The following is a 22,858-nucleotide window of genomic DNA, read 5'->3' as shown; positions in this document are numbered from 1 at the left end:
ATTATAGTATTTACAAATCAGGTAAATGATTTACTGTGCTCATAAAAACACCTCAGATTGGGCTAACTTGCTTGAACTTTTTGTTTTTGTTTTAAGATTTTATTTATTTATTTATGAGAGAGAGAGAGAGAGAGGCAGAGACACAGGCAGAGGGAGAAGCAGGCTCCATGAAGGGAGCCTGATGTGGGACTTGAACCCAGGACTCCAGGATCATGCCCTGGGGTGAAGGCAGGTGCTAAACCGCTGAGCCACCCAGGAATCCCACTTGAACTTTTTTTGTAAGAATCTCAGTCTTTTCTTTAGTTCTATTCGACTCACCAAACCTGCTTTTTGAGTTCAGAAAGTAATGTGTATGATTTTGCAAAGCTACAAGGTGGACTTTTATGTAATTAAAAAAAAATATTAACCATGCTGTATAAAAAAGAGACCTCTTCTAGGTTCTGTATGGCTGGTTATATTAATCTCCTAGGGTTGCCATAACAAAGTATCACAAACTGGGTGGCTATAGACAACATAAATTTTATTGTTTCACAATCCTGAAAGCCAGAGACCCCAAATCACAGGTCAGCAGAGCCATGCTTCCTCTGAAGCCTGTAGGGAAAAGTCTTTCCTCATTTCTTCTATTCCAGTGATGACTGCCAATTCCTGGCATTACCTGGTTTGTAGCTACAACACTCCAATCTCTGCCTTTGTTATCACATGGTCTTCTCCTGTGTGTCCCTGTCTTCACATGTTGTTTCTTCTTCTTAAAAGAATACTAAACATATTGGATTAGGATCCATGCTAATGACCTCAACTTTACAATATCTGCAAAGCCCCTATTCACAAAATAAGATCACATTTATAGGTAGCAGGGCAAAGACTTTGAAATATCTTTTTGGAGGACACAATTCAATCCAGAACACCTGAAAGGGTCCTGAACCTGCCACTGTAGCATAAAAGTTATTTTAAATGGAAGGCTTTTGAATTTCTGAAATCCCTTTTGTCTGAGAGAACCTCCCAAAAGAACTCAGAAGAATGCCTCATGAACTCTGTTGGAGAACAGTTCTAATCCTCTAATCCTGAGATAAGAAACTGGCACCACATCAAAACAACATTATCTCAGAACTATCATATCTCCCATCCATTCTCTGAAGAGTGCTATTTTTCTTTCCAAAAAAAATGTTTTCCTTATAAGTGCCCTTTGCCCCCCCCACTTTCCTTCACATATGAAGATGGTATATAAACCCCATATTCTGGGCAGCCCCCGTGGCACAGCGGTTTAGCACCTGCCTTTGGCCCAGGGTGTGATCCTGGAGACCCAGGATCAAGTCCCACATCAGGCTCCCTGCATGGAGCCTGCTTCTCCCTCTGCCTGTGTCTCTGTCTCTGTCTCTCTCTCTGTTCTCTCATGAAAAAATAGATAAAATCTTTAAAAAAATAAACCCCATATTCTAACTGTCCCTTTGAGTCATTTTTTTTCATAAAATCCCATATGTATGGATGTGATTCAATCTATTCTCCATTGCTAACTAGTTTTTTGTTAGGTTCTACCTTGGGTAGCAGCTGCAAATTAAACTGAGGGCAGAGGAAAGTTTTTCTCTTTTCAGACACACTGGTGAATTCAATTTAAACTTAATGAAGAACTACTTGGAATTTTTCTTCAGTCTTTTGGCCATGGAGTGGAAGGGTCACTGAAAGGTCCAATGTCTAAGATTTCATCAATGCTGCTAGAAATGCCTTTTCTCTACAACATCTGCCAGTTAAAAACACGGTGGTGTGGTAGTGCCAACACCTAATCTACATGATGCAGAAATAATCCTGGTAAAAGGTAAAGATTATCTGGTAATTTTGAAATGATTAAGCATTTCTCGTATGTACCAGATTAAAAAAAAAAAACACTAGAGGAAATAGATAAATGTACCAACATAAAATCTTGGAATGCCATATAGTCACTTTAGCAGTAAAAGGGCTGAGCTGGGCTAGTTCAGGTACTCTGATTATCCTAATGCCTGAATTAAAGCTAATATATTTAAAATAAATATTAAAATATTTTATATCTAAATTAAAAATATTTTATATCTAAAATCCCATTCTAAAATCCTTCTAAGAAAATAAGAAAGCTCTTATAGGTATTTAGATTCACCGTTACTGCCTCAGAATAGTTTAAACCAAGCTGGAATTCCAGTATAGCCCTTCAAAACCAAGGACTATTTCTGGGAAGATTCCTTGGAATAACCCCATGGTACTTAGAGGCAACACATCTATCTGTTAGTCTTCAGATTAAGTTGGTAAGAGAGGAGAGAGGAAGGAAGACGTAGTATTGCAGTGACATTCAGAGATTAACCACAACCACTATTTTTTGACATGTTGCTAATATAGATTTATCCAATCTAAGATCACACAGGGTTCCCTGACCATGACCTTTCACAAATAGCTCACTAAAACCTAATATTTGAACACCAAAAATGAATGTAGTTGTAGATAAGAATATGAAAACTAGAAGGACTGATGTTTAACATCTGGAAACTTAATTTACATTGAAGTAAAGTCCATCTGGTTCAGTGTCCTCTGAAAAGAAAACAAAAGGAGGAAACGTTCCAATCATTCTTCAATGGTGAGACACACTGACAACACAGACCTCAGGCAGATGTGTCATTGTATTTAAGACTATCAATGGTATTAAATGTGTCAGGAGAGTTGGTAATATAGTGACTAATAACTTTTCCATTCATCTTATACTTTTTGTTTCAACAAATTTACCTCCACACTATTCTCTACCTCTAACTGGCACAATTCAGCCTCCTTTTGAAGCATTCAGTAAACTATCTGTTGTTTAAATACTTCATCAGGAGGTGCCAAAGAATAGACACCAGAATCACATTGCACTCTTCCATTTTTTCATAGATCGTTTCTGCAGTGCCAGAAAGATGTATTCCTTAAACTTGAAGAAAGGGGGCAGATTTAGCGTATGATACTCTTAGAATCATAGTAGAGGCAAATGTTCGACTCCTGAGTTTAATCTCAGTCTTCCTGATTCATTGTTTATCCTTGTTTAGAACCACTTAATGTTGCTTCATTATTTTACCTTAAACAAATGCACTACTACTTTTCCTAGAGGTTACTTAAGTTGCATCTTCATTGAGATTCCCAAGTGAAATTTCTAGAACAAGAAACATTAAGTAGATTGTCATTCTTATTGTAGGAGAATGTTTATTGTGGGGAGAACACCTCAGAACAAAAATGGCTCTTATTTACTGAGTCACTGTTTGTGCTGGCTGCTTACTATGCATTACTTTTCATTGTCCTTACTGCATATCATAAGGATAGTTATTTTTATCTTCATTTTAAAGATAAGGAGACTGAGGCATACAGGTATAAGAGTTTAACATGTTGCCCAACATTATGTAGGTAGGACACAGCAGAACTTGGGTTGAATCTAGGTGGGTTAGATTCCAAACACCTATGGAAGCACCTATGGTACTTCCTTCATAAAGCAGTGGTTCCCACAACTGTGTGACTATGAATAAACCTTCAGATTTTCAGGTCTGACCCAAGCCATGTACCCAGGGGATAAAAAGTTCATGATATGAAACCTGGCAATCTGTATTTTTATCTCCAGGTAAGTTTTAGGGTTCACTATTTTAAAGAATATAAAAGACATTGTAATTATCCATATCACTGTAACTTCTTTTTTAAATACTATTAAGTACTATTTGAGTATTGAAAGAATTGTGAGTTTAAGGGATTTTGTTTTCTAGTATAAAAGATTAACCTTTATCAAGAAAGCAGAGACAACCTAATTTATGATAGTTGCTAAGGGAGTTATTCCATATATATCACAAGAATTAGCAGACAGAGTTTGATGGTTTCAGAAAGGAGGAAGGACAGTTTCTTTTACAATATAAGCAAGTGAATACCTTGATTAACTACTAGTGACAGTTATGCTAGCATATAATTCATGATCCATAAATAAATGTTTAAGTACATAAAATAAAAACTAAATTTCTACTACTCATTTGCAACATAATTCATTTCACAACCAAAAACTTAATAATTTCACTATAAATTACTTAGCTGGAATTAGCTGGAAACCAAGCTGGAATTCCAGTATAGCCCTTCAAAACCAAGGACTATTTCTGGGAAGATTCTTTGGAATAACCCCATGGTACTTAGAGGCAACACATCTATCTGTTAGTCTTCACATTAAGTTGGTAAGAGAGGAGAGAGGAAGGAAGACGTAGTATTGCAGTGACATTCAGAGATTAACCACAACCACTATTTTTTGACATGTTGCTAATATAGATTTATCCAATCTAAGATCACACAGGGTTCCCTGACCATGACCTTTCACAAATATCTCACTAAAACCTAATATTTGAACACCAAAAATGAATGTAGTTGTAGATAAGAATATGAAAACTAGAAGGACATAGTAGTAGTGGTTGATATAGTTTTACTGGGGCTGTCACTAAGAATCCAATCTTCCTCAAATTATGACAGTCTTCCTAGGATGTAAAATCATCTAGCTTCTGTGTCACGCCAAATCAACAGAAATTCAACAGTTTCTCCTGATTTTTGCAATCCCATTAGAGTAAATTCTGAATCAAATCTAGTAATCTTAAACTATACTTCAAAGCATAAGCCATTATCTATGCAGTTTCCCATAATTTTGTTAGATAATAATTTTAAAAAACAAGTTTTGTACTCTCCCTTGTCTGTTAAATAAATAATTATTCTTATTAATGTGTTATAGATGCTTTGATGAATTCTTAAACTCATCAGTAATTTATATCAGTTGATCTTAATAAATGAGAGAAAACTAGAAATCTTCACCAATTGTTGTATATATTATTGCATCTGTCTCTCCTTGATGATTTAGTTAATAAATTCTACCATTTCTATTTATTTATTTATTTATTTATTTATTTTCTCATTAAGCTTTTTTTTTTTTAATTTTTTATTTATTTATGATAGTCACAGAGAGATAGAGAGAGAGGCAGAGACACAGGCAGAGGGAGAAGCAGGCTCCATGCACCGGGATCCCGATGTGGGATTCGATCCCGGGTCTCCAGGATCGCGCCCTGGGCCAAAGGCAGGCGCCAAACCGCTGCGCCACCCAGGGATCCCAAGCTTTTGTTTTAATGGGTCTCAAAATTCTGTGACAGATTTTTGGTCAAGTTGTTTCCATTAAAAAGTACTGATTTTAAAAACTAATAGCTTAAAACTGCCACACACGCACACACACACAAAAAAAGGTCCACAAAACATTCTCCTTTCCTTCTGAAGGTTTTACGATGCATTGTTATCATTAACCAGTCTTTTACTATTAAACTTAAATGGCCAATTGACACAGACAGTTCTGAGACCGTTCTTCTACCACTGATTAAGACTGTGGTGGCAGGTATTGGGGATAATATTCATTTAGCCTTCTGAGCTTTCTGGGCAGACTTGGTGACTTTGCCAGCTCCAGCTGCCTTCTTGTCCACTGCTTTGATGACACCCACAGCGACCGTCTGTCTCATGTCATGAACAGCAAAACGGCCCAGAGGAGGATAGTCAGAGAAGCTCTCAACACACATAGGTTTGCCAGGAACCATATCAACAATGGCAGCATCCCCAGATTTCAAGAACTTGGGACCATCTTCTAGCTTCTTTCCAGAATGACGATCTATCTTTTCCTTCAGCTCAGCAAACTTGCAGGCAATGTGAGCTGTGTGACAATCCAGCACAGGTGCATATCCAGCACTGATTTGGCCTGGATGGTTCAGGATAATCACCTGAGCTGTGAAGCCAGCTGCTTCCATTGGTGGGTCATTTTTGCTGTCACCAGCCACGTTGCCACGATGAACATCTTTGACAGATACGTTCTTGACACTGAAGCCCACATTGTCCCCAGGAAGAGCCTCACTCAAAGCTTCATGGTGCATTTCAACAGACTTTACTTCAGTTGTAACATTGACTGTAGCAAAGGTGACCACCATGCCAGGCTTAAGAACACCAGTCTCCACTCGACCCACTGGGACAGTACCAATACCACCAATTTTGTAGACATCTTGGAGAGGCAGACGCAAGGGCTTATCAGTTGGATGAGTTGGTGGCAGAATGCAATCCAGGGCTTCAAGCAGTGTGGTTCTGCTGGCATTCCCATCTTATCGGGTGACTTTCCATCCCTTGAACCAAGGCAGGTTAGCACTTGGCTCCAGCATGTTGTCACCATTCCAACCAGAAATTGGCACAAATGCTACTGTGTCGGGGTTGTAGCCAATTTTCTTAATGTAGGTGCTGACTTCCTTAACGATTTCCTCGTATCTCTTCTGGCTGTAGGGTGGTTCAGTGGAATCCATTTTGTTAACACCAACAATTAGTTGTTTTACACCCAGTGTGTAAGCCAGAAGGTCATGCTCACGGGTCTGCCCATTCTTGGAGATACCTGCTTCAAATTCACCAACACCAGCAGCAACAATCAGGACAGCACAGTCAGCCTGAGATGTGCCTGTAATCATGTTTTTGATAAAGTCTCTGTGTCCTGGGGCATCAATGATGGTCACATAATACCTGCTGGTCTCGAATTTCCACAGGGAGATATCAATGGTGATACCACATTCACGTTCAGCTTTCAGTTTATCCAAGACCCAGGCATACTTGAAGGAGCCTTTTCCCATCTCAGCAGCCTCCTTTTCAAATTTTTCGATAGTTCTTTTGTCGATCCCACCATATTTGTAGATCAGATGGCCAGTAGTGGTAGACTTGCCCGAATCTACATGTCCAAGGACGATGATGTTGATGTGCGTCTTTTCCTTTCCCATTTTGGTTTAGGTTTAGCGGTGGTTTTCATGACACCTGTGTTCTGGCGGCAAACCCGTTGCAAAAAAGTACCATTTCTATTTAGATGTTACCTTTATTCATATTTTTTCTTCCAAGTCATTTGACACAAAGGCAATATAGAACGGTAGTTAAGAATGTAGACTGTTGATTGAGGATTCAGATCTTGGCTCTACTATTTATAAATATTACACAATTTGCTTAACTTACATACTTTGGTTTTCTCATATATAAAATGGAAATATACATAATAACTATATTAAAGTGTAGTTGTAACTATTCAATAAGTAATGAAAAAGCATTTAGAATATAGTTTGGCCAATGGATACAATTTTAATAAATATTCAATAAAAATTATCTGGAGGCACCTGGGTGGCTCAGTTAGTTAAGCATCTGCTTTGGACTCAAGCCACAATCCATAGGGTCCTGGGATGGAGCCCTGATTGGGTGGGGCTCTCTGCTCAGTGGGGAGCCTGCTTCTCCCTCTGCCCCTCCCCTGTTCATGCTCATTCTCTCAAATAAATAAAATCTTTAAAAAAATTATCTGTAAAAAAAGCTATAAACTTTCATTTATAAGAATGAACTTAGGGTCCTGGGTGGCTCAGTTGGTTAAGCATCTGCCTTTGGCTCAGATCATGATCCTCGGTTCCTGGGATGCAGACCTGCATTGGGCTCCCTGCTGAGCAGGGAGCCTGCTTCTCTCTCTCTTTCTGTCCCTTCTCCTACTTGTGCTCACTTGCTCTATCTCAAATAAATAAAAAAATAAAAAAGTAAAAGAGAAAGAACTTATAAAGAACTTTGGGTTCTTTAGATCATAAATGAGAAGGTCTAATAAATTTACAATAATTTACCTAAACCAAAAAGGTACTAATTTGTCCAGGACAGAGCTAATTCTGTTGATTTTATTTTATTTTTATTTTATTTTTTTTTTAAAGATTTTATTTATTTATTCATGAGAGACAGAGAGAGAGAGAGAGAGAGTCAGAGACACAGGCAGAGGGAGAAGCAGGCTCCATGCAGGGAGCCCGATGTAGGACTCGATCCTGGGTCTCCAGGATCACGCCCTGGGCTGAAGGCGGCACTAAACCGCTGAGCCACTGGGGCTGCCCTAATTCTGTTGATTTTAAATCAGAAATATTTTTGTAGCAAGGATGTAAAGCATCCATTCAAGCTTTTGATTTTATGATTACAAAACACCCTTTCTGTGTTTCACTCAATCCCCAAATTCTTCCCACAAGTAAAGCCTATAACACAAGGAATTATCCTATTGGAAGGACAAAATAATTATAAACAACTGATATGTATATAGGATGCAACAATGAACGAAATGTTTTCCTCATAACTTCTCTTGCTTTTAATTCTTAGAGATCTTTATTACCCTCATATTAAAGGTAAAGAACATAAGTTAATAAAAATTAAGTGAAAGTTTTATTAAAAGCTGTCTTTTCTGCCTCTATGATCTTATCTCTTCATTTTACTCTTTTTAGGCACCAAATAGCAGTTTGGTCAGGTACCTTGATGGATTCATGATTGTTCTTTTGCTTAAAATTAATCAATAAATGGGATTTTTGCTTCTTACTAATACTGGTGAATTAATATATAAGAGACCAACTGACCTCCTGAAACAGGAAACTAAACAGCTGGATAAAATCTTCAACTAAATAAAACTGATTAAAAGAAATTAGCTAGAGCCATCAAGACATTAACTACCTGAGAGTTGAAAATCAAGAAAAGGGAAACAGAGGTGACCACATTATTTGAGACATCTTTTCATGTATTTGCAGCAGGCAACTAAGGCTGAGAAGCCAAGTAAAAGAGGGTGAGTAGGAAGCGTTAAGAAGCTAAGAATCTTATTAGATTTTTTTAAAGATATTTATTTATTTATTTATTTATTTAGAGAGGGAGAGACACAGGCAGAGGGAGAAGCAGGCTCCATGCAGGGAGCCTGACATGGGACTTGATCCTGGGTCTCCAGGATCACACCCTGGGCTGCAGGCGGCGCTAAACCGCTGAGCCACCGGGGCTGCCCAGATTTTTTTTTTTTTTTTTTGAGAGACAGCGAGCAAGTGTGGAGGTAGGCAGAGGGAGAGAATTGAATCTCAAGCAGGCTCCATGTCCAGGACACAGCCTGCCAAAGGGCTCCATCTCACAACCCTGAGATCATGACCTAAGCCAAAATCAAGACTTGGATGCTTAACCAACTGAGCTACCTAGGTGCCCCTAAACCTTTTGTTAATACAGAGCAGAGAAGACAAAATGTGTCATTCACAGACACTACAGAAATGGGTCACTGATAATCACAGAAAGTTTGTAGTTTGAATCTTAACAATTAAGAATAAGGATATATTAGAAATAAACTTACAGCTCTGTCCTTACAAAGATTAAAACCTAATTGTAAATCAGTAGAATCCCTGATTGAATTAGGTGATCACCCTTTACCTCAACTCCTTGCCAAGAGCAAAAATAATTCTCTTTAAGGAAGATAACACATTAGGATGTAGATAACTGCATCACTGTCATGCCTTAAGCTTTAGGAATTTTCTGCAAGATATAAAGCTACTGTCATTAATTTAAAGAAAGACTTCAAAAAGCTCATTTATGCCTATTCTAGAGCTATTCAAGAAGTATTATGAGAAACAAACAGCAAATAAATATAGATAGTTCTCATAGAACAAATAAAGCCAACTGTTGTTTGGACAGTAGATTTAATGATCAGGAAAAACCATGAGATGTATAAGAACACCAACCCTTCCATTTTGAAGCATTTTTGTCATTATAGCTTTCATAATCAGCTGCATAGAATCCCAGGCAAACTACTGCCACTCCAAAAAGAAAGCTTAAAAGCTTTTTAACAGTTGATATTTTCATTGTCAAACTTTCTTGATATGGAGAGTTTTCTTTCTAAATTAATACTGAGTTCACTCAGATAAAATAATGCTAAGAAGCAGCCACCATCCCAAGGCCTGGGGAAATAAAAGACTAAGAAGTAAAGCTACAGGATATCAAAGGAGGGTCCCATAAAGCTGATTCCAAGAGTTCTAAAGAACCAGAACCTCTAAGCTACTGCTCTTATGGGATCCTACAGGACTGACTGAGCTGGAGATAGAGGGAAAGATGGGGGAAGGGGAAGGGGGAGACTAAAGGGGAGAAGGGGAGAGGGGGGAAGAGGGGGGGGAGAGAGAGAGAGAGAGAAAGAGAGAGGAAGAGAGAGATTTCTAAAGCCATCACCATGAACCTGTGAAACCACTGTCTTGTGATATAATGATTCAAGTGCCTTTTTTCTTCCTGGGAAGACAGACGCTCACCAACAGGAACTGGGTTTTCCAGACCGTGACCACATTGGTAAGATTCATTTCACTATTGCCTTCCTTGCCTTCCTCCATTTCATAATCTATTAGTATAAATTGTCGATGCAATATATACAAACTGTCACATGTATATAGATCCCCATTTTATGTCTATGTACCATAAACACTTATTTCTGACCCACTGAAACGAAAGAAAAAATTCAACATTTGTATTGATAGAAAAGGGTTTATCTAACAATTTCAACCATTACAGTTATGGCATAATCAATGAGAAGCAATTAGAAAAGCACAATCAAAGGTAGCCCAGTTTTCAGAACATCAATAGACCCCTCTTCACATAGAGCTATTTAATATTATTTTTCAAACTATATACAACACAAAAATACAGTGATTGTTTCACATTTTTAAGTGACAAGATACATTTTTATTTTCAAAAAAGCTATTTCTAGATAGTACGTATACTACTAGGTAGGTATTATTAAAAACACAGTTCAGAGTTGACACAGAGACTTGAAAATTAGAATGGATCAAAATATATTCTAAATAGGCCCTTACCACACATTATTAATGGATAAGACAAAAAAAGTGGACATATTTCCATCATGTAGCAAACCTGGTACAAGTAGGCTATCAACAAATATCAGCAAACCAATGAATCACTATACTGTACACTGAGACTAATACTATATTTTTCATGGTGTCCTAGTTTTTAGAAATATATGGAACACTGCAACAGTCAGAAAAGACTGAAATTCATGACTGTCATTTTTACATTTATAAAAGTAAGATTTTCCTCTTTGTTAAAAGTAAAAATTAGCCAGAAAGTGCTAAATAAATAATAAACATAATTTTAAAAAATTACAGAGAAACATGAAGGTTAAGGTAGAAAAAAATACTCATTTTCTAAAATTATTTTTGTATTATAGCTATCTTGTCAATAAAAAAACTAAAAAGATATCTTTAGCCTAGCAGAAACCTTAGCAGGGCTAGCATCTCAGCCAAACATAAAAACAATATAGAGTGTTTTAAGAAAATGAATTCAGCGAGGCAGGACCCAAAGGATAAAGCTCCCTGTTATCACACATCATTTAGCATCAGGAATTCTAGTACTTAAACTGCCCTTCTAGAATATTCAGACTCAGGACTGTTCTTTTTTTTTTTTTTTAATTTTTTTTAATTTTTATTTATTTATGATAGTCACAGAGAGACAGAGAGAGAGGCAGAGACATAGGCAGAGGGAGAAGCAGGCTCCATGCACCGGGAGCCCGACGTGGGATTCGATCCCAGGTCTCTAGGATCGCGCCCTGGGCCAAAGGCAGGCGCCAAACCGCTGCGCCACCCAGGGATCCCCTCAGGACTGTTCTGATTTGATAAGGTGTGGAAGCTATGACAGTGCAAATGTTGAGGCAATTTAGTCAAGAGTCAGAACCATATTAGACATAGATAAAGATATAGCTAACAGGAACTTCATTACAGCAATTGGTTCACATGATTATGGAAGCTAATCCATAATCTGCAAACTGGAAAGTCAGTGGTGTATGAAATCCTCCGAATCAGGAGTGCCAATATTGTTAATTCAAGTCCAAAGACCCAAGTACTGGGGGCCAATGGTCTAAGTCCTGGTTAAAGTCAGAAGGTCCAAGAAGTACTCATGTTTGAGAGCAGAAGATGGGTGTTTCAGCTCAAACAGATAGAGCAAAATTGTACTTTCTCCACTTTTTGTTCTGCTCAGGCCTTCAGCAGATTAGATCTACAAATTCAAATGCTAATCTCTTCCTGAGACTAAACACACCCAGAAACAAAGTTTTATCAGATATCTGGGCATTCCTTAGTTTGCTCAAGTTAACACAAAATTAACCAACACAAATACCAACTCCTCTTTTTTATTTATAATATGCAAATAACCAAATCATCCATCCTACCTGTTCTAGAACTCTCCCTCATTGCATATTCAGTATGATGACTAAATCACAATGTGAACTGTTCAAACATTCCAGGAAAATGTCAACAAAACAAAGTGGGTTACTCAAAGTAGCTTTGAGTATGGCTTCCTATACTCTTCTCCCTGTCTCCAAAGAGAAAAGATAAATTTAAATGGTCTTCATTGTAAAATATTTTTGTGAAAGGAAAATCCAAAAAAAAAAAAAAAAAAAAAAAAAAAAAAAAGAAAGGAAAATCCATTCACTTTATAGAAAAGCAGCCATGATATATTTTCTTTTTTTTTAAATTTTTTTTAAATTTTTATTTATTTATGATAGTCACAGAGAGATAGAGAGAGAGGCAGAGACACAGGCAGAGGGAGAAGCAGGCTCCATGCACCGGGAGCCCGACGTGGGATTCGATCCCGGGTCTCCAGGATCGCGCCCTGGGCCAAAGGCAGGCACCAAACCGTTGCGCCACCCAGGGATCCCCAGCAGCCATGATATAAAATGACTGGACATACCCATAGTTAAAAGAACTGTGGAAACGTACAAGAGAAGTGTACTTAAAAATAGAGAAGTCATCAAAAGATTCAGAATGGTTTTCTGGAGAAGCATCATTAAGTAGATTTTTTATTTGTTTTTGCCTAGTTTTACTTAGGAGAAAGCCCATCAGAATCTTCAGAGTGGTTTATAAAAGAAGGGCTGGCTGGCTCAGTTTGAAAAAGCTCTCTAAGTCTGATATGCCCAAACTGGACGGTAGCCAGAGTTGGGATAGAAGACTACTTCCTTCATTTTGACAGATGTCCAGACGCCTCATTCCATCAAACTACCCTAAGGCCTGTAGAGAAGCAATCTGGAGTGTCAGATACCATAATTAGACCCTTTACATCATTAACTCATTTAACTTTCTTTTATCTATTTCTCATGAAAAAACTCAGAAGTAATAAGTAAATTTTATTTAGAGAAGTCATTCATTTGCTCTATCTTGAGTTTCTTCCACTGTAGTTTAATATTTATTCTTTCTTATTGAAGATGAGTATATGATCTTCCTTAAAATATATTTTCAAAGTTGCCCACTGTCCTTAAGCCAATAATTATTGAAATATGTACGCATATTTCTGTAACATCACATCAGAGACCTACAAGCCGTATATAATTCCTTAAGGGTGACAGCCTATGCCCCAAACTGTCCTGTAATTCAACAAATACCAGCAACACAAATTGTGTGAAGCCAATAAGTTACAGTAACATTCTTTTGTGGTATTGCTAGCAGAGCTTTCACACAGAGGAGCCCTGCCTGTGGTTTCAAAATTCTGGTTATATGCTTTATTACAGTTACGAAAAGGAAAAAAAAAAAGACAAAACAGAACACAAAACAGTTCTACACTACTGCACCTCACCCAGGGTTAATTAGAATGCTCTCCTTTGGCCCTTTGAGGCTTCAGGTTGTGACAAACAGAATGCATCCCAAGCAACAAACACCAAAAATTAATATGCCCTCTGCAAAGGCCGTAGCTTTAAATGAAGTCAACCATAATCAGATGTTTGCCATAAATAATGCACCTACAAATGTTATTAACATTGCAACCTGCTTGACACAGCTAGTCATTGTGTTTACAACCTAAAGAAAATAAAACATAAGATGAAAACATTTTCTTGTCAGGGTCAGGCTATCGTCGTTAATTTTATTCTTCACTACTGTGGTTTTTGTTGTGGTTGTTGTTGTTTTGTTGTAGATTTTTTGTCCCATAGGAGGCTGTTAGCAGTTAACTCTCCAATTACCCTACTGATATGTAGAGAACAAAAGAATTTTAAACTAAAGAGTTATTTCAATAACGGTAATTAAAAAGAAGCTATAGCAGTGCCTAGTTGGCTCAGTCTGATAAGTGTCTAACTCTTGGTGTTGGCTCAGGTCCTGATCTCAGAGGCCTGAGATAGAGCACGCTTCAGGCTCTGTACTCAGCAGGGAGTCGGCTTGAGATTTTTTTTCTCCCTCTCTCCCCACTTGTGTGTTCTTGTGCTTCCTCACACTCTCTCTAAAATAAATACATCTTAAAAAAAATAAAAAAAGACAGTACACAGATGTGTTGGCATTATGTACTTGAAACACATACTCAAAAGAATACACAAAAGGAAACAAAATCTAGTGACTTGCAGTCCCTAAAGAGATACCCATTCTTTTGGAAACTTGATCTAACAAATATTTCTGCAAGTAAAGAAATAGTCTTGTAGCAAGTGTTTTCTTAGGAGACTATTGGTAACTCGAAGACAGACTGAATCATTTTAAAATACAGAAAGATGCCATTTAAATTCTAGGATCAAGAACAACCTAAAACATTTATAAGAACACTTTCTATCATTAATTATTTAATGCATAAATGTGTGTCAAATTTCTTAACTTCCTTTAAATTTTAAAAATAAAACTGCTTTATCAAGAAATGTCACCTGAATAATACAATGCTGATTTATACGGGCAATGCTTCATCACCACCTTAGATATCATTCTGCAGGTAGTGGACAAATACAGAATGGAAGGAAATCTTTTCTTCCTTTTTTTGTAGCGTTAAAAAGAAAATCATGGGTCCCAAGTGGTGTCATTTAGGCCAGGTCAAGTCATTAAACTGGGGCTTAATACCTAACCTAACTGCAGAATCAACCTCCCTCAGGAACATTAAGTCTTAACTCGTCATTCAGGAATTTTCTGATCAGTACCAATGAGGTAATCCGTCACATGGGCCTTCTCCATCCCTCAAAGATGTGGTACCTTCCTACTGTGCTGCCACCGCCCCTCCCCCCCCCCCCAGGTCAAGGAAAGGTGGCTTTGCCTGGAACAATCCCGTTTTTCCCTTTGCTAGTCACTTTCTTGCCCTGCCCTCTTTCCTATAAAAATCTTCTGTTTTGCACAACTTTTCAGAGCTCCCCTCTGCTACATGGGATACTGGTTGATTTATGAATAATTTAGTAAAGCCAGTTAGAACTTCAAGTTTACTCAGTTGAATTTTTATTATTTAACAGTAGTCAGAAGGGAGTCAGAAAATCACCTTGGAATCACTTAAAAACAGCTACTCTGAAAGAGAATATACAGGTTCCAAAATGACCTAGGAAGGACAAGTCATGCGCAGCCAAACCAGCTTCCTAAAAGGACGGGAGGCGTGTAAGTATTATCACTTCCTCAGAAGAAGAAATCCTTTAAAGAGGAGAGGGGACAGAGATTCTGGATGTCAGTGATAGCCTATTCCTGAGCCAGTCTTTGTTTCTGGACAGACTTGATCCTTAGGAGGCTTTACATGGGAATAGATACTGAGCTCTGCCATTTGGGGAGTGCCTGCTTAGTGCAGTCCTTGTCACCTGGAACACGGAGGAGTCCGATCATGTTGACGCACCAAACAATGGGATCTGTGCAGTTCTGCATAGGATATGACAATCACGTGATGTGATTAAAAACAGAATAAAAAAAGAATAAAAAAAAAGAATTACCATGCACTGCAAATTAAAGTGTAAAAATTATTTCTTGAAACCAAAGGGGAACAGAATTTGCTGCCCCAAAATAGGTCTCTTTGGCAAAAGGATTATTTTCGACTGATTATTTTTTTAAGACAAACAGCACATACAGGAAGAGCTCTTATAGACTCAGTGGAAGTTACACTTTTGTAAGAAACATTTAAATTTATAACGGAAATCTCCATTTATTAGGATGACCTCCCCTCTGTACCAGGAAGAGAAGATGACTAAATTTCTAAAAACTCCTTTCAACAGAAAAGTCAACTACTAAAATCTGTATAACAACCTTATTTACTGTTCTTTTCCTAATAACCTCTCCGAACTAGCCTCCCCTACTCCCAGTATTTTCTTTTGTCTTTAGTTGCAGATGTTATTTAAAGTGTTAGCTTGGGCCATTTCAAAAAGTTTTTCAGTTTCCCTGGGTCTCTACTATGTATATAGAAAATACATGTTATTAAACTTCTGTGTGTTTTTCTCCTGTTAATCTTTTATTATAAGGGTGTCTCAGCCAGGAACTTAGAGAGGGAAATTATTTTTCTTTCCCCACAAAACTTCTATATTAGCTTGTACATGTCTATTTAGAGATGATGAAAAATATAAAAAATGCTGCTCTGCTTGATATATTGAGAAGCAGAACTGCTGGGTATTTATATATTCAGCTTTACTGCAGAACACAAAATTGTTCTTCAAAGCTATATTCTTACATGCTTATATCTTCCTCCTCTATCAGTACCGCACAAGAGATTTGATTTCCCCCATTTCCTTGCTTACACTTGGAACTATCAGACTTCTTTAGATTTGCGAAACAGAATGGTGTTAGTTTTTAGTTGTTTTGTCTTTCTGTAATTTCTGAGAAGGTTGAATAGTTTTCCATGTCAATATTGACAATATGTGATTTTTCTTTTTGAAGTGCTTGTTTACATTTTCACCCATTTTTATATCAAATTTTTTTCCCTTAATGGTATGTAGTTGTTTTAAAAGCATATATTCTGGATACTAATCCTCTCTCAGATATATGCACTGAAATACTCCCTCTCAATCTGGTCTTTTCAAGTTCTTCTCACTTTGTTGGTAGCATCTCTTCTCACACAGATCTTATTTAATATACTAATCTATCTTTTACAATTTGCTCACATTGTGTCACTCTTTAGCTGGGTATTAAAGTTAAAAAAAAACCTATATTCTAATTGTTTCAATTGCTACTTCTTCCTATTTTTGTTTTTATAGCATCTATTTTGTGCATGATTTGAGATTGAGATCTGATTTTAGTTATTTTATGGATAGCCAATTGTCATAGTAACATATATTGGACAGCCATTCTTTCTCCAATACATGTTGCCACTTCTACCATTGACTAAGTTTTCAAATGTGTGGATTCAGTGTGAATACATGGAATTGAAAAGGATTATCTTTAACTTTCAACCTGGCTAACAGCAGTATTAGGACTTGACCCTTCACCACCAATCTGAAGTCCAAGTTACCAAATTATGGCCTCTTTCTACTGAAAGGTAGGAGAGATTCTGGTGTCTAGCTAATTCTGTGGTTTGGAAGAACTCTGGTCCTAGAATATTTTATTACTGTCAGAAAGCAGAGATGCTTTTATGAATTATGGAGTGGTATTAAATCAAAACAAAACAATCCATACAACTTGATGGGGCTCATATTGTTCCAGCTGTGACAATCTGAGCCACTACAATCACAATCTTCATTAATATTATGAACCATGAAAATATATTGAGCTTGTGAAATGTTATTCATTTATTATCATATGGAAGGAAATAACTAATATAAATTATAAGATGTTTTATCTATACAAAACATGGGTATATATTAAAGGATAGGTTTTGGATTTTAGTCATTTCAATAAATATAGCCAATGGTAATACACATCGGTAATAGCACTAGCTAATAACATTAATTAATAATATCAATGTTAATACACATAGGCATTTTGCTTCTACTAAGTGTAGGTCTTTTTCAAGTAGATGCCATGCCCAGCATAGAACCCAATGCAGGGCTTGAATTCATGACCCTGAGATTGAGACCTGAGCTGAGATCAAGAATTAGATGCTTAAATGAGTGAAGCACCCAAGTGCTCCTAAGTGTATGTCTTTTTATAAGGAATAGGTTATATACCATTTTCTGTGTAAGTATAAGTAAACACAATAAACTATGTAAGGCAAAGTATCCTTCAAAACTAGCAAATGCTCATCACCAATAGTCTCATTATAGCTAGGTGGATAAGAATTCAATATTATATTCTAAAAATGTTAATTAGACAAATATTTTGAATAGGACATAAGAAAATGATTCTGAGAAGTTAATTTAAGACATTAATTCTGTGGATGACTACCGATGTGTAACAACACTAATAATGCATTCCTAACATTTTAATGATGCTAAGTAAATAGACCAATATTATGCAATAATAATCCCACAGGATATGTAATGTTGGACAAAGAAATCATACATATACAATGTACACTTTAGAGAAAAGATACAAATATATGTAATAATTCAAATAAAAATAAAGAAGTCTTATCAATATACACAGGAAGCCAGATCTGAAGAGAGGTGAAGATCTGACTCACTGTTAAAGAGGCAACCAGACCCCAAGACTCAACAAAGAATCTATCTATTGATAATCCAGATTTGTAACTTAGATGGGGCTGGGAAAATGTTTTTGTGCTCTTCCTTTTTGGTCTGTAAAGATTATTTGAATGCATGAACTATATTAAAATATTTTTGTTCTGAAGCCATAACACAATATCAAAATAAACAGTATTGTCATAACCCTAGAAAAGCATAAAAATGGAGTATAGAAAAATAAGTAAAAGGCATCCAAACTGTAAAGGAAGAAGTAAAACTGTCACTATTTGTAGAATGACATAATAATGTACATAGAAAATTTTGAAAGACTATCAAGAAACTTAGAACTAATAAATGAATTCAGTAAAGTTCTAAGATATAAAAATCGATATGCAAAAATCTTTGTCTTTCTATATACAGATAACTAACAGAAAGAGAAATTCTAGAAATCTCATTTACAGTTACAACAAAAAGAATAAGATACCAAAGAATAAATTTAACCAAGCAGATGAAAAACCCATATATTGAAAGCAATAAAACATCAATTAATGAAATTAAAGATGATACAAGTAAATGTAGAGATATTTCATGCTTATGGATTGAATGATTCCATATTTTTACGATGTTCATACTATCCAAAACAATCCAAATTCAATGCAAGCCATGTCATTATTCCAATAACATTTTTTAAAGAAGCTGAACAAACAATTCTAAAGTTTGCATGGAACCACAAAAAACTACAAATACTCAAGGCAATCCTGAGAAAGAAGAGGAAAGCTAGAGACATCAGGCTCCCTGATTTCAAACTATACAACACAGCTATAGTAATTAAAGTGGTATAGTATCAGCATATAGATCGATGGAACAGAACAGAGAGCCCAGAAATACTACAAGTATAGTATCAGCATATAGATAGATGGAACAGAACAGAGAGCCCAGAAATAAACCTACAGATATACAATTGATTTATGACAAAAGAACCAAGAATATAAAATTGAGGAAAGGGCAGTCTCTTCAAAAAATGATGTAGGGAAAAGTGGACAGCCCCTTGCAAAAGAATGAAACTTGGCCACTATCTTACATCACATGTAAAAATTAACTTCAAATGGACTAAAGACTTAAATGTAAGACCTGGAAATAACAGAACTCTTAGAAGAAAACAGGCAGAAATCTCCTTGACATGGTCTTGGTGTTGCTTTTCAAAAAAAATCTGACACCAAAAGCAAAAGCAACATAACCATAAATAAGTAAGCAGGATTACATCAAACTAAAAAGCTTTTGTTCAGCAAAGGAAACCATCAACAAAAGGAAAAGACAATCTACTGAATGGGAGAAAATATTTATAAATTATGTATAAGAAAATAATATCCAATATATATGAAGATGGGGCACCTGGGTGGCTCAGTTAGCTAAATATCTGCCTTCTGCTCAGGTCATGATCCCAGAGTTCTGGAATCAAGCCCTGCATTGGGCTCCCTGCTCATTGGAGAGCCTGCTTCTCCCTCTCCCATTGTCCCTTCCCATGGCTCTTATACTATCTCAAATAAAATCTTAAAACAAAACAAAATATATGAAGAACTCCTACAACTCTGTAGTGAAGAAACATTCTGATTAAAAAATGAGCAGAAAATCTAAATAAATATCTCTCCAAAGAAGACATACAGATGACCACCACGTATATAAAAAGATGTTCAACATCACTCACCATTGGGGAAATGCAAATCAAAACCACCATGAGATAATCACTTTACATCTATTAAAATGACTATTTTCAAAAGACAGGAAATGACAAATATTGGTGGAAGGATGTGGAAAAAGGAAACTTTTATGTACTGTTGATCGGAATGTAAACTGGTGCAGCCATTATGGAAAATGGTTTGGAGGTTCCTCAAAAATTAAAAATAGAACTCTAGGGATACCTTGGTGGCTCAGAGGTTTAACGCCTGCCTTCATCCCAGGGCGTGATCCTGGAGTCCTGGGATCGAGTCCCGCATCAGGCTTCCTGCATGGAGCCTGCTTCTCCCTCTGCCTGTGTCTCTGCCTCTTTCTCTCTCTTTGTGTCTCTCTTGAACAAATAAATAAAAACCCTTTAAAAAAAATAAAAATAGAACTTCAATATGATCCAACAATTCCACTTCTGGAAATTTAGCCCAAGAAAATGAAAACACTAACAAAAAATAATATGCACCTCCATGTTATGTAGCATCATTTACAAATGACAAGATATGAAAACAAACAAACAAACAAACAAAAAACAAATGACAAGATATGGAGACAACCTAAGTGTCCACAATAGATGAATGGATAAATGGTGATGTATATATGCATCTACATACAAAGATATAAAAAAGAATGAAACCTTGCCATTTGTGACAACATGATGAACCTCAAGTGTATTACACTAAGTGAAGTAAGTCAGACAGAGAAAGACAAGTACCATGTGCTCTTTTATATGTGGAATCAAAAACAACAAGCTAACAGACCAGATCGATGGTTGCTTGAGGTAGGGGCTAGGAGAAATGGATGAGGGCGGTCAAAAGTTAAAAATAAAAAATAAAAAAAAAAACCTTAACAGTTCACAATTTTGTTTTGTATTTGGCATATCATGTTCAAAGTTTCATAACTATTCATTCTACATAGAGACTCAGAAGATTTATTCATTCAATGTACAAAGTGAAGAGTAGTGGCTCTGATGTTGGGAACAGATTCAGTATTCAAAAAAAATTCAACAGGACAGAAAGAAAAAATGTACTTGATTTTTTTTTCCTTTAGGCCAACAGGAAAAGGCTGTAAATTTGACAGAAAAGAGAACTTACAACTTACTATTTTTTTTTCTTGCTTAGTAGATATAACTAAGTCATCATCCAAAAATGCTGTCAGTTTACATTTTTGCCAGTGGTATATGAAATTCTTCCCCACCTCTGGAAAACCAAAAATGCTCGAGTGTTTACAGTTAAATGTATCTACTTATAATATCTATTAGCAGTATTGTATCTTATACTCCCTGATGGAACAAGTTCTATACCAAGAAATAATTATGCATGTACCATAAGCTTATGCACATTGTTTGATACAATACCATTAAGTTCAGAATGAATTGTGAATAACCTACATTTCAAATTGTTGATGGTTGGCTAAGTAAATTGTGTTAAATTATTCTATACCTGCATAGTAAAGTATTACATTGTCTTATTCACTATCAATATTTGCTGAACATGAACAGTAAGAATAATTCAGGTTAAAATATGTAAATTATGAACTCATTTTAGTAAAAAGTATATATACTAATAAAAAGTCTAGAAAAATAGATATTAATGTGTCATGTGGATACAAGGGTAATTGAGGGTAATTATATTATCTCAATATTAATAATAAACATGAGCTATTTAAAAAAACAAGTTACTTGTCAGGGGGAGAATGATCAAAGACCTCATCTAACAGCATTTTATGAGAAAAATTCTAGAAATTGTAGTTGATCACACACCCAATTTTCATTTAGTTAACTAAGTTAAAAAATATATGAAAATAAGCACTAAACATATATTGCCAAGGATTTTGAATATAATGAGTATCAGTCCATCACTGCTTGTATTTGTTTATGTTTTGCCTGCTGTCTAAAAAGTTTGAAATACTTAATGGAATTATTGTTTTAGTAGTTCAATAAAATTAATTAAGCATTTGCACATGGATAAAAATGCAAGAAAATTATTTTCCAAGTTTTATGAAAAATGTTTTATAAATTAAGTATTAAGCTAAGTACATAAATGCAGTAGTGCAGATTCATCAATGTACAGTCCTCCATATATTAATGAGAAAATTAATATTTCTACATCTAATATGATATTTTTCAGATTACAAAAGAATGCATATGTTAAATCAAATGAAAAAATTCAGAAGTCGGTAGAGCAAGAGATTATCTCATCCCAGCTCACCCATCAAGGCCTATTTGCCTTGCACAATTCATATTAGCAGACTGGCACATGTACTTTCACTTTTCTCTTGCTCATCCAAATATATACACTCACACAGTTGTTTGTTGTCAGAATTGACTGACATAGTACACCTTTATCTGTAACCTGTCTTTTCATGTTTCATTTTAAGTAGTTATTTCCATATTCAATAGATAGACATTCATTTAAAATATGTTCTCTAATTATGTGCATGTACACACACATAGTCACACAAACATTTTATATAAATGAAATTATGTATAAATGGAATGATACCATCAAGGTACTTATTATTTACGTTGAAGTTCTTTGTTCCAGTATTTTTTCCTTGTTTCTTCCACTCCTCTCTTTCCTTGACCCCAATTAGTCTCCTCCACCTTCTAACCACCCTATGATGACACATACCAATGGTCTGATATATTTCATGAAATGACTTCATGCTTTGGGGATGCTAGAGAGAGGCACAGTTTCAATGAAGTACAAGTATTATAAAAACATTGCAATTAGGAACAGATTTTAATCATAAATAATTTATTTAAAATGTAGTTATTGGGGGTACCTGGGTGGCTCAGTTGGTTAAGCATCTCCCTTCAGCTCAGGTCATGATCCCGGAGTCCTGGGATTGAGCCCCACGTGGGGCTTTCTACTCAAGAGGAGCCTGCCTCTCCTTCTGCTGCTCCCCCATGCGCCTACTCTCTCTGGCTATCTCTCTCTCTCTCTCTCTCTCTCAAATAAATAAATAAAATATTTTTTAAAAATGTAGTTCTTATATATTAAGGCCATG

The sequence above is a fragment of the Vulpes lagopus genome, chromosome 11 (genome assembly GCF_018345385.1).
Source record: "Vulpes lagopus strain Blue_001 chromosome 11, ASM1834538v1, whole genome shotgun sequence".
NCBI lineage: Eukaryota > Metazoa > Chordata > Mammalia > Carnivora > Canidae > Vulpes > Vulpes lagopus.
Note: the sequence above shows the minus strand (reverse complement) of the source record.